This window comes from Tursiops truncatus, chromosome 10 (assembly GCF_011762595.2).
Source record: "Tursiops truncatus isolate mTurTru1 chromosome 10, mTurTru1.mat.Y, whole genome shotgun sequence".
In the NCBI taxonomy this organism is placed as follows: domain Eukaryota; kingdom Metazoa; phylum Chordata; class Mammalia; order Artiodactyla; family Delphinidae; genus Tursiops; species Tursiops truncatus.
The window spans coordinates 30,709,240-30,721,130 of record NC_047043.1 but is presented as its reverse complement, the minus strand read 5'-3'; positions in this window follow the sequence as shown (position 1 = coordinate 30,721,130).

The following is an 11,891-nucleotide window of genomic DNA, read 5'->3' as shown; positions in this document are numbered from 1 at the left end:
GCTCTGCTCTTCTGGTCCTCAGCATGCGGCATTTCCTCTGTTCACAGAGGTGGGGTTCTGCTGGGCAAGGGCACTAGACCATGCTGCCTGCACCCTGCACAACCCAAGCTGGGTGCCCTTGACTGAGGGCACATGGTAATCTAGAGCTCACCTCTGGATGACTCACAGCAGCTGCCCCCGTTTCCTTTAGACCCCTCTCTACACCCTCCACCTGCACTGCAAAGACGAGGCCACATCAGGGAACGGAGGTCCCTTAGAATACATAGCTCCAGAGCTTCGTCCTCTGGTCTCTGAGAAAGTGGGGTCAAAATGTGCTAGAAATCTTGCCATTTGCAACAAGACAGATGGGCCCTGAGGGCACTATGCTAAATGGAATAACTCAGACAGAGAAAGACAAACACTATGATCTCACAAGTGGAATCTAAAAAAATTTTTTTAATAATTTAAAAACAACTCATAGGACGTCCCTGGTGGCCCAGTGGTTAAGAATCCGCCTGCCAATGCAGGGGACACGGGTTCGAGCCCTGGTCTGGGAAGCTCCCACATGCCAAGGAGCAGCTAAGCCCGTGCGCCACAACTACTGAGCCTGCGAGCTACAACTACTGAGCCCACGTGCCCGAACCACTGAAACCCACGCGCCTAGAGCCCGTGCTCTGCAACAAGACGAGCCACCGCAATGAGAAGCCCTTGCACCACAAATGAAGAGTAGCCCCCGCTCGCCACAACTAGAGAAAGCCCGCGTGCAGCAACGAAGACCCAACACAGCCAAAAATAATAAATTAATTAATTAATTTAAAAGAACAACTCATAGATACAGAGGACAGATTGGTGGTTGCCAGAGGTGGTGGTGAGGGCTGAGTGGAATATGTGAAAGTGGTCAAAAGGAACAAACTTCCAGTGATAAGTCATGGGGGGAATTCCCTGGCAGTCCAGTGGTTAGAATTTCGCGCTTCCACTGCCATGGGCCTGGGTTCAATCCCTGCTCAAGGAACTAAAATCCCACAAGCTGCGTGGTGTGGCCCAAAACAACAGCAACAAAAGAAGTCATGGGGATGTAATGTATGTGGCACAGTGACTATAGTTAATAATACTGTTTTGCATATTTGAAAGTTGCTAAGGCTGTAGATCTTAAAAGTTCTCATCACAAGAAAAATGAGAAGGAAATGTCTGAATCTAGGACTGGGGCAATAAATATACGGGATGAACCTAGAGCGTCTTGTAGTGCCGGAAATGCTAAAAAAAAAGTAGTAAAAACAAAAAGCATGATGAGATTATGTCAAAGGTGGAGTGTAATTCCCCTCCCCTTAAGTGTGGGTAGCACATAGTGACTTTCTTCCAAAGAGAACAGTGTGGAAATCGAGAGAAAAGAGTAGCTTCAAGACGGAGAAACCTGGGAATTGCCTGGTGGTCCAGTGCTTAGGACTCCACGAGCAGTGAAAGCTGAGGGACCGAGTCCAATCCCTGGTCAGGGAACTAAGGTCCTACAAGCTGCGCGGTGTGGCCAAAAAAAAGAAAAAGTAGAGAAACCTGACAAACACGACTTCAGGCAGGTGATCAAGGTTAACACAAGAGAGATAAACCATGTGGATAGAATATACCCTTGGTATGATGTGATGAGAATGGCATTTTACTTCTGTGGTTTCCTTCCCCAAAACCCCAAACTCCAGTCTAATCATAAGAAAAACATCAGACAAATCCCACTTAAGGGACATTATACAAAACTCCTGACCAATACGCCTCAAAACTGTCAAGGTCATCAAAAACAAGGAAAGTCTGAGAAACTGTCACAGCCAAGAGGAGCCTAAGGAGGTAAGACAATTAAGTGTAATGCGGTGTTCTGGATGGGATCCTGGAACAGAAAAAGGGACATTAAGTAAAAACTAAGGAAATCTCAATAAGTGTGGGTTTTAGGTAATATTATTGTATCCATATTGGTTCCTTAATTGTAACAAATATACTGTACTAAGATATGATATTAATTACAGGGGAAATTGGGTGTGGATATACAGAAATTCTCTGGGCTATCTTCACAATTTTCTGTAAATTTAAAACTATTTGAAAATAAATAGTTTATTTTAAAAAGTAATTAAAAGCAACCCAAGTGCCAATCAATAAATGAATGGATAAAGAAGATGTGATGTATATATATATGTGTGTGTGTGTGTATATATATATATGTGTGTGTGTGTGTGTGTGTATGTGTATACACACACACACACAGTGGAATATTACTCAGTCACAAAAAAGAATGAAATCTGGCCACTTGCGACAACATGGATGAACTTAGAGGGTATTATGCTAAGTGCAACAAGTCACACAGAGAAAGACAAATACTGCATGAGTTCACTTATACGTGGAATCTAAACAATAAAACAAATGAACAAGCATAACAAAACAGAAACAGATGTATAGATACAGAGGACAAACAGGTGGTTGCTAGAGGGTAGAAAGGTGATATACCTACCTTGGAGATATTTTTCTATTAGTATACAGAGAGCTTCCTTATGATTTGTTATAGCTGCAGAGTATTCCACTGCAGCGAAGTCTCGACATTTATTTATGAGCTCTTTATTGAGTTGTTTCCAATCTTTTACTACTGTAAGCAATGCTAGAGTGAATAACACTGCACATATGTCATCTCATATAGTGGAAATATTTCTATAGGATAAATTTCTGAAAGTGGGATATTGAGCTAAAGAGTGTATACATCAGTAATTCAGATACATATTAAATTCCCCTCCATAAAGGTAATCCCAATTTACGCTCCCACTAGCAATATAAGAGTGTCTATTTCCCCATCAAGGCAGTGTGTCGTCAAACTTTTGCATATTTATAATGTGATAGAAGAAAAATGGTTTCTGACTGTCCTTGTAATTTGCATTTCTTTTTTTGCATTTGAAGCTGAGCAAATATTCATGTTTTCCTTTCATTTCATTTTCTGTGAGCGCTTCATATTCTTTGCTCATTTTTATACTGGGCTTTTGTGTTTTTTCCTTATAAAATTCTAGGAGCTATTTATATTTTAGGAAGATTTGACCTTTCTCTGCATAGGGGCTGCAAATATTTTCCTTTGTCATCTGTGTTTCCACTAGGTTTTTAACGCTTGCCCATAGACTCTGCCCTTCGCCCCAGCAGAACCTCCGTCTCCAGGCCACCTGGCCCCTCTCACAGCCACATCCCAAAGCCCCTTTAGTTCCTCACTCTTCCAGGTGACATCTGACCTCTTGGTGACATCTGACTCTATACTGAAGACTCCTCTTGTGTGTAAATAACATTTATTCTGTCCTTTATCGACTTTAGGGGTTACACATTCTCAGTAGAACGTAGAAAACACAGAAAAGCACACAGGAGAAAATCAAAACACCTTATATTCCATCCCTTAGGATAACCACTTCCTGTTTATCAGTGCCTATGCCTGTTTTTAATTGCGTATATGTTTATTTATTTACAAAATAAATTTCTTACATTTACCCAGTTCCTTTGGGAGTGTATAACCGCACTTTCCTCCCTCTTGGATATCTCCTTGTCCCTATTCTGTCTCCACAAGGAGGTAAGCTCGAGGAGCTGACGTGGGGGGAACTTTTCCCTCCTGCCCATCCCCACAGCAGCCTCACTCTCTCTCCTGGACCCCTGGCCACGTTTCTCCTGCCCCATCCCCCACCCCCTCCAAGCTTAACCACTGCCCTCACTCCTGCCAGAGACGTCAAATTCCTGGTCTCATCGGGTCTTCAGACCCACCTTGGTGGAAACCTCGGATCATCACCCCATCACCCCAAAAGATGCTAGTTTCCCTCCTTCTGCTGGTGAAACCAGCCAAGTGGAACGTCCAAGACTCCCCCAAGCATTGTTTCCGGCCCACGTCTTGTCTCGCGTGCACCAAACATCTCCCGAATTCGCCGTGCTCTGTTTGGTCTCCTGTCTTTACTCATGCTCTTCCTCGCCGTCCCCTTCCTGCAGCAGGTCTCCCCACGACCTGTTCGTCACATTCTGCCCATCCTCTGCCCCAGCGCAGCCCCGCCTTCCCTTCCCTCCTGAGTCTCCCCCTGCAGTCCTCCCCCTTTCCTGGCTCTGTGTTCCAGGAGGCCTCCTCTGAGAAGCTGCACGCACACACCCAGGCCACTTGCTGGCCAGGTGCCCCGGACTCCCAAGGTGCCAGTCACTTCCCCTGGCAGACCATTTATCTCTATTGTCATTTCCTGTTTATTCCTACTGACCATACGCTGGGGGCAGGACTGTCATTTTCATTGACGCATTTTGAATGCCCGCACGTATGAACATTAAATAAGTTTGTTGACCAAGGAAAGGAGTGGCTCTCCCAGCTAATGTGACCGCTCCCACATTGAACCTTCAAAGCTCTCCATCCAGGATGCCTCCTGGAGGGCCAACGTGGCCCAGCTGGAATTGGCATCCTCTTAGGTCTGATGTGCAAACTCCTCCATCTCGACTGACAGTCTTCCTATCACCCTTTTCTGATTGTCACCGAGGCCATCTCTGAACCTCAGTTTACTCATCTGTCTAGAGAAGAGAACGCTCGGGAAAACTGTGAGGACCAAAGGAATGACATACTTTGTAAATGGCAATGTGAGGCATGAATACGAGGTGTGGGTACATCATAAAAAAGAGTGCTACCGTTCACTCAGCGTGTTTTCTATACCAGGCACTGTTCTAACATCTAACTATTAATGCCTTTCATGCAAACAAATTAGCTCCCCTTTCATAGAGAAGTATACTGAGGCACAGAGCGGTTAATGACTTATTTGCCTGGGATTCCACACTAGCAGTAGAGCAGCTGGGATTTGAATCCAGACCACATAGCTCCACTTGCCTAACCACCACCCTATATTGTCTGTCTATTAAATAATAGTATCATTTGGTCTGACAGCTGCCCTATTCAATTCATTAATTAATTGGGTTTTGTGACCCAATCATACAACCACGTTCTCCCAGCGTGATTCTAACTCCAATGGTAAATCTGTAGGTAGATTTTTGTGTAGATAACCACTTATCTCCCAAGGATGGAGACATGTTCAAAATGTAGCTCTTTAAAAAGCACCATGCCTAGGGGCTTCCCTGGCAGTCCAGTGGTTAAGATTCTGTACTTCCACTGCAAGGGGCATGGGTTAGATCCCTGGTCGGGGAACTCCCACATGTTCCACGGTGCGGCCAAAAAAAAAAAGAATCACGCCCATATTTTTTGTTCTTTGACATTTGTATTATCAGATTCAAATAGAATAAATACTCATCAGCTGAATTAAACACAGAGAAGTTTAAAGGCATCTGTTTTGTCATACTTGACATGGACTTACCTTCAGTGGTACTGACAGATATATATCCCCAATCCCACCATTCCAGGCCCTCCAAGCATTCTGAGGATGAGGTTTCCATTCCCTTCCCTTGTTTTCAGAATCTCCTCACCAAGAGAGAGATGGGGATGAAGAAGGGGAGGGAAGAGGCCACCCTGGGTACAGGAGAAGAGAGACAGAGTTTTGGTGGATCCTTCTGTGTCTGTGGCTCAGGGGACAGGCTCTGCTCCCCTGGACTGCCTTGGGGGGGCGGGCATAGCAAGGTCACATCCATGTACGTAGTTTCCCTGGCCCTCCTCCTTTGCCCGTCCTGTTCCCCCTCCCCTGATGCCAGCCTCATCCTTGACACAAAGCACTATGGGAGCCAGAGAAAGGAGAGGGGGCAGAAAGAGCCCAGCGCTGGATACCCAAGGAGAGACTGAGGACAGAAAAGAGGATGCCCGCCCCCAGGGGACAGCTAGAAGCAAGAGGCCTGCCTCCTGGCACCATGCCCCCTAACTGCCAGGACGCACAGCCTTTACTTCTGGAGGGCCAGAAACTTGTGGGAGGTTGGGAGGGAAAGAGAGGGCAAAAGATGGAAGAGACTTAGAGAGGTCCAGAGAAAAAGGGTAGAGGTGAAGGGGACCAATGTATGTTCCATTATTAAATGATAGATACGGAGAATAAAAAAAGATGCAGAGGACAGCAATTCTGTAGTGTAACAGAATTCATCCATGTACTCACCACCAAGATTAGACAGTGTTAACATTTTGCCGTATTTCCTTTAGCTTTCTTCATTTTTAAATTTTTGTTTGTTGATTTATTTATTGGCCGCACTGTGCAGCATGCAGGCTCTTAGTTTCCTGACCCGGGCTCGAACCCATGCCCCCTGCAGTGGAAGCGAAGAGTCTCAACCACTGGACCGCCACGGAAGTCCCTAGTTTTCTTCATGTTTTTTTTTTTTAAAGGGATAATACATTAGAGACACTGCTATAATCCCCTCCCCACACCTATCATTTCCTGTCCCTTCTCCCCTAGAGGGAGCTATTCCTCTGGAGTCCTGTCTCTCCCATCTATGTTTTTACTTTTACTACACGGGCATACGTAGGTATGTACCCACAAGAACATATCCTATTGCTCGTGTGTCCTGCATTTTTACATACCTGGTATGATTTGACCCATATTCTTTTGCCACTTGGTTTTACCTTAACATCACATTTTTTCTTTAACATCACATTTTTGAAACATATCCCTGTTGATACATGAGTTAGTGCATTCATTTCATCTGCTGTATAGTACTCCACTTTGATTACGTTTGCATTTCTGTTCTCCTGTAGGTAGACATTGAAGTTGTTTCCAGTTTTTGTTGTTGTTATTACAAAAACCATGAAGGGACATCCTCATACATGTCTCCCCGTGCACATCTGTGAGAATTCCACTAGAGTCACACCTAGAAGTAGAATTGCTGAGTTCCAAAGGAAATGTGTGTTTCCAGCTTTACCAGATATTGCCAAATTGCCCTCTAAAACAGTTGTGTCCAATACTCCATGCATTTCTGCTTCTGAGGGGTGTGAAATGAGAGCTCTTTCTGGATATATTTGAACTTTCCCATGAGCTAATGTGGATAAGTAGCTTTTCACATTTATGGACCACTCATGTTTCCTCTTCAGGAAATGACCTGCCCATATCTTCCGTTCACTTTTCTGTGGGGGGGGGGGGGGGGGTCCTTTTCTTACTGATTATAAAAGTACTTTATTTATGATTGATACTGAATCTTTTTCAGTTATGTGGATTGCAAATCTCTTCTCCCAGTCTGTGGGGGACTGTCTTTCACTCTGTGGTGTCTTTTGTTATTTAAAAGTTTTTAATTATTACTGAAGCTGGGTGATTGACACAGGGGGGTTCATTATACTGTTATCTCTATTTTTGTATAATTTTGAAAATTACCCTAACAAAAAGATTTGTAAAAATCTATAGAACAAATAATTCCCTATCATCCCAAATTCCTAAAGATCATGTCCTATATTTCATAGTTCTACTTTCCGCATTCAGGTCTCTAATGCCACTGGAATTTATTTTTGTAGTCGGTGTGCCAGAGTCAAATATTATCTTTCCCTCATAGATGGCCAACTGTCCCAGTTCTATTTCTGATCCTGTATTTCCCTTCTCCTCTGACCAGAAATTTCTCCTCTGACCAGAAATTTCTCCTCTGCACCGTATATCCTTAGGTCTGTTTCTATGCTCTCTATTCTGTTCCTTAGTCACTGCATCGATTCTTACATTTTGCCAGTTTTAATTCCCATATTACCAGATTGGCCAGAGTAGTACCTCTCAGGCCAAATTGGTATCCCTTCTTTTCCTTCTTCACATCACGCGGCTCTTCTTGGCCCTTTTTCTTCCCATATAAATTTTATGATCAGCTTACCCAATTCCAGAAAGGAAAAACACAACACTGTTGGGTTAGTTGGAATCGTGTCGAATTTCCAGATTCATCTGGGGGAGAACCAACATCTTTTTAACCCAATACCTTCCTGACCATTACCTTGGCATGTCCACGTACGAGGTCTTCTTTTTTGGTCCCTATGTAAGAATTTGTATCTGTTTTCTCCATGAGGGTTTTGCTCAGTCTTTGTTAGATTTGTTCCTGGGGCCTGGGGGGTTTACTGCTCTCCCCCTTCACTGTGCCCACACCAAATACGCCAGGCGTGTCTGTCCTCACCCCCTACCCCTGCCCCTTGGTCCACGCCCTCCCCTCCCACTGTCCAGGGGGCAGCTGTCCTGCTCCAACAGCTGACTAGTCCTGTGAGGGCTTGCAAAGTGGACACGGCTCCCACCTCCCACCTCGGGGCCCGTCAGCTGAGTCTGGGGCAAGGCACAGTTGTTTCCGTGGGGGCAATGAGCTCCATTCTGTCCGGGCCCCTCTCTGGGCTTCCCTCTCCCCGGCCAGAGCAGCTGTTCTTGTGGGTAAGGAAGGGCCCCACCTGTCAGCTCTAGTTACTCTTTCGGGCAACATCCAACTCCCTGACCCCTTTTCTTTGTGTCTTATGAGCCTGTCTAGTGTGCGTCTTACGGCCCAATTACCTGTTCATGGGTCTGTCGTTGCCTGGAACTGGTGGGCAGCGGAATGGTGGTCATGGGAAGGGACCGTCCCTCTCTAACCTCAGAGGACCTGCCGTTCCCACAGTTTTCTCTTAGTTGTCACCATGTTCAGGCCTCAAATCCTAAAATTGCCCCACTCAGGTAGATGAATGACTACAGTCCCAGGGAGAGAGGTGTGGTGATAGGGCTGGCACTCTGCCCTTCCCCACAGACACGTTCTATACCTGGCTGGCCTCCACACCTGCTCCCCGGCACCTGCTCCCCGCAGTGCTGCCTGCCCTGGATGAGGCCTCCCTGGCCTCTTCTCAGAATCTTTGTTGGGGGGTCAGCACTGCCCTCAACCTCCCACAACAGGGAAGGGCTGCAGGCCAGTGCTGACCCCCCAGGGGTGATGACAGGGCACTGGAACATGGCAGAGCCAGGACGCACACCTCCATTGCTTCTTCAGGCGTTACCTGAGCCCCAGCACCCACTCTCAGTAGCTGTTCATGAGTGTCAGGGTGCCTCATAGCAGGTCTTCAAGGAGCAGCCAGTAGGGCTGGGCTCAGACATAGGATGTGCTGGGAGGGACAACCCAAAAATATGGAAGGAAGGCAACCTGTTTTCTGTAAATTTTTTAAAAATCTTTGGGATTTCCCTGGCAGTCCAGTGGTTAAGACCCCACACTTCCAACGCAGGGGGTGTGAGTTTGGGGAACTAAGATCCCACATCTTAGTGTGGCAAAAAAAAAAAAAAAAAATTATGGAGATATAGTTGATTTACATTGTGTTCATTTCTGCTGTACAGCAAAGCGATTCAGTTATACAGTACATATATATATATTCTTTTTCATATTCTTTTCCATTATGGTTTATCACAGGATAGTGAATATAGTCCCCTGTGCTATACAGTAGGACCTTGTTGTTTATCCATCCTATATATAATAGTTTGCATCTGCTAATCCCAAACTCCCAATCAGGAAGGAAACTCTTGTTTATTGAACACTTTCTAGAAGCCAAGCTCTGGACTTGGTAATCTCCCATCTCTTGATCCTGTCAGAGGCAGGTTCTATGATGATTCGCATTCTAGGGAGGAGGCCCGCTGCACAGCACAACTCCAGGGGGGTCACTCCTGCCCCCAGTTGCACAGCGTGCAGTCTGTGCTCCAGCCTCCAGAGTAGCCCGGAGAGGGTCGCAGAGCTGGCACGTGAATCCAGATTGGAGTGACCATCAGAAGCACTCTTCACCTCCCTGCTTGGGTCCAGGCAGAGTGAGTGGCTGTGCGGTACAATGGTTTGAACCCCTGGATGGAGACAGCAGAAAGGGGTGGGAGGACTGGAAGGCCCAGTGTTCTCAGGTCTCGCGAGAACCTATTAGCTCTATTAACAGCTCTCACCACCGCCTCCTGTTTGCCCATCTGTTTGTCTGTCACGCTGCTGACTGCTGGTGTGTGAGTCCTGTGTCCTCGTCACCAGGTACACACTTGTTGTTGACATGAATGACCCAATTAAATGATGTCTATGTATGGAGGGGGGGTCCCCAGGACACCTCTGTGCGGCCCTGAGGATCTGGGGAGAGGACCATGAAGGAGGACCTCAGGGGTCACTTACTGCTCAGCCCACAGGCCTCAACTTCACAAGTTGGCGCCCAAACACTTTTTTTTTTTTAATTGCCTTTGAGGAACAGGAGGTTTGACCAGTTTCCTCCCTGGCCAGCAGAGTGTTGGAGGCAGGGGTCAGAACCGTGCGTGAAAGATCCATTACACAAGGCTAAGTCAGGAACTAGAAGGAACTGCTGCTCTCTGGTAGCTTTGTTGCCGGAAGGGATGGTTATCTTTCCAGCAAAGGCTGAGGAAATCCTTTTCTGCCTTGGGGCGGGCCGGGGGATGGGATTAATCCCAGGTGAAGGTGGGAAGGAGATGAAGAAGTGAGTTAATCCCAGGGGGGGACGAGGGGTAGAGAATAAACTAAAACCAGATCCAGGCCCTGGACACAGCCGCTGCCCCTCCCCCACCTCCCTTCCCAACTCCCTCTGGGGTTTCCTATTGTTACCAGAGACGACATCCTGTTTCCTTTACCTGCCTTACTGTCCCAGGCCCCTGGCGTCCCCTACTGTCTCAGGGAGCAGGGGTGGGACAGAGGTCTGGCCCCAGACGCAGAGTCCAAGGATCTCACAGCTGGAAGATCTCACAGCAATGGAAACTGACCTGGGAGGTATGGGGTGCAACTTACCCAAGGTCACAGCATTGCAGATCTGGGTCAGCACTTGGGGGGGGCCTCCGCGGTTCTCTCGAGATTACATACTTTGTAGGTTCCCAGGGGGAACCTGACTTCCCCTCCCTTAGGCTCAGTGTGGTGGTCAGTTCCTCCTCTCCAAATGCCTCTCTCCAGCTGACTGTGGCCCACAGGACTCACACACATCCTAGGAATGTGTTTGGATCCACAGAGTTCTGGGGCTCAGTAGCACAGGCTCTAGGACAAGCAGGCCTGGGTTTGGATCCCATCACAGAACCTTTATTTATTTATTTATTCTGACAAGGAATGTTTATTGCCGAGCACTAGGGACAGAGCAGCAGACAAAATAGACATAAGTCCCTACTCTCATGGAGTTTACATTCTAGTGAGGGAGGCAGATAATCAGCAAGGTAAGGAAGGAAGATACACAGCCTGTCAGAAGGATTTGCTGAGGAGATAAATAAAGCAGAGGAGGGGATGGAGAGAAGGCAGCAGGAGATGGGGTGGAGGGAACGTACTGTTAAATAGGATGGATGGGTAACATCTGGGTGAAGACTTAAAGGAGGTGAGAGGTGGAGCCACATGTGGATACCTGGAGAAAGCTTTGTAGGCAGGAGCAATAGTACGTGCAAAGGCCCTGAGGCGGAAACACGTCTGGCACAGTTAAGAGCAGCAGGAGGCCAGCGGGGGCAGGCAGGGTGAGAGAGGAAAGGACTAGAAGTTGAATCAGGAAGCCAGGGGGGACAGTTAAGAGCAGCAGGAGGCCAGCGGGGCAGGCAGGGTGAGAGAGGAAAGGACTAGAAGTTGAATCAGGAAGCCAGGGGGAGGTCAGACACCGAGGGCCTTACAGGTCACAATTAAAACCTTTGGCTTTAACTCTGAATGAAAAGGGAGCCAAAAGGACAGGATCTGACTCATGTTTTAGAAAGATCATTCTGGTCACTGTGTGGAAAAGGGAAACAGGAACACCAATTAGGAGGCTAATACAATAATTCAGATGAAAGATGACAAATGCTCAGTCGAGGGTAGTCAGGGCAGCACTCGTGAGAAGTGGGGAGATTCTGAATATTTTGAAAGCAGAGCCACCAGGATTTACGAATGTGGGTAGTGAACTGTGATAAGAAGAGAGAGGTCAAGGATAAATTCCAGGATTTGGGCCAGAAGTAACTAGAAAGAGGCAGTTGCCACTTACAGATAAGGGGAAAGCCTGAGGGAGGGGCAGGTCTGAGGGGGAGACTCGGCCATTTATTTGCTGTAATTCTGGGTAAGTTGCTTAACCCCTCTAAACCTCAGTTTCC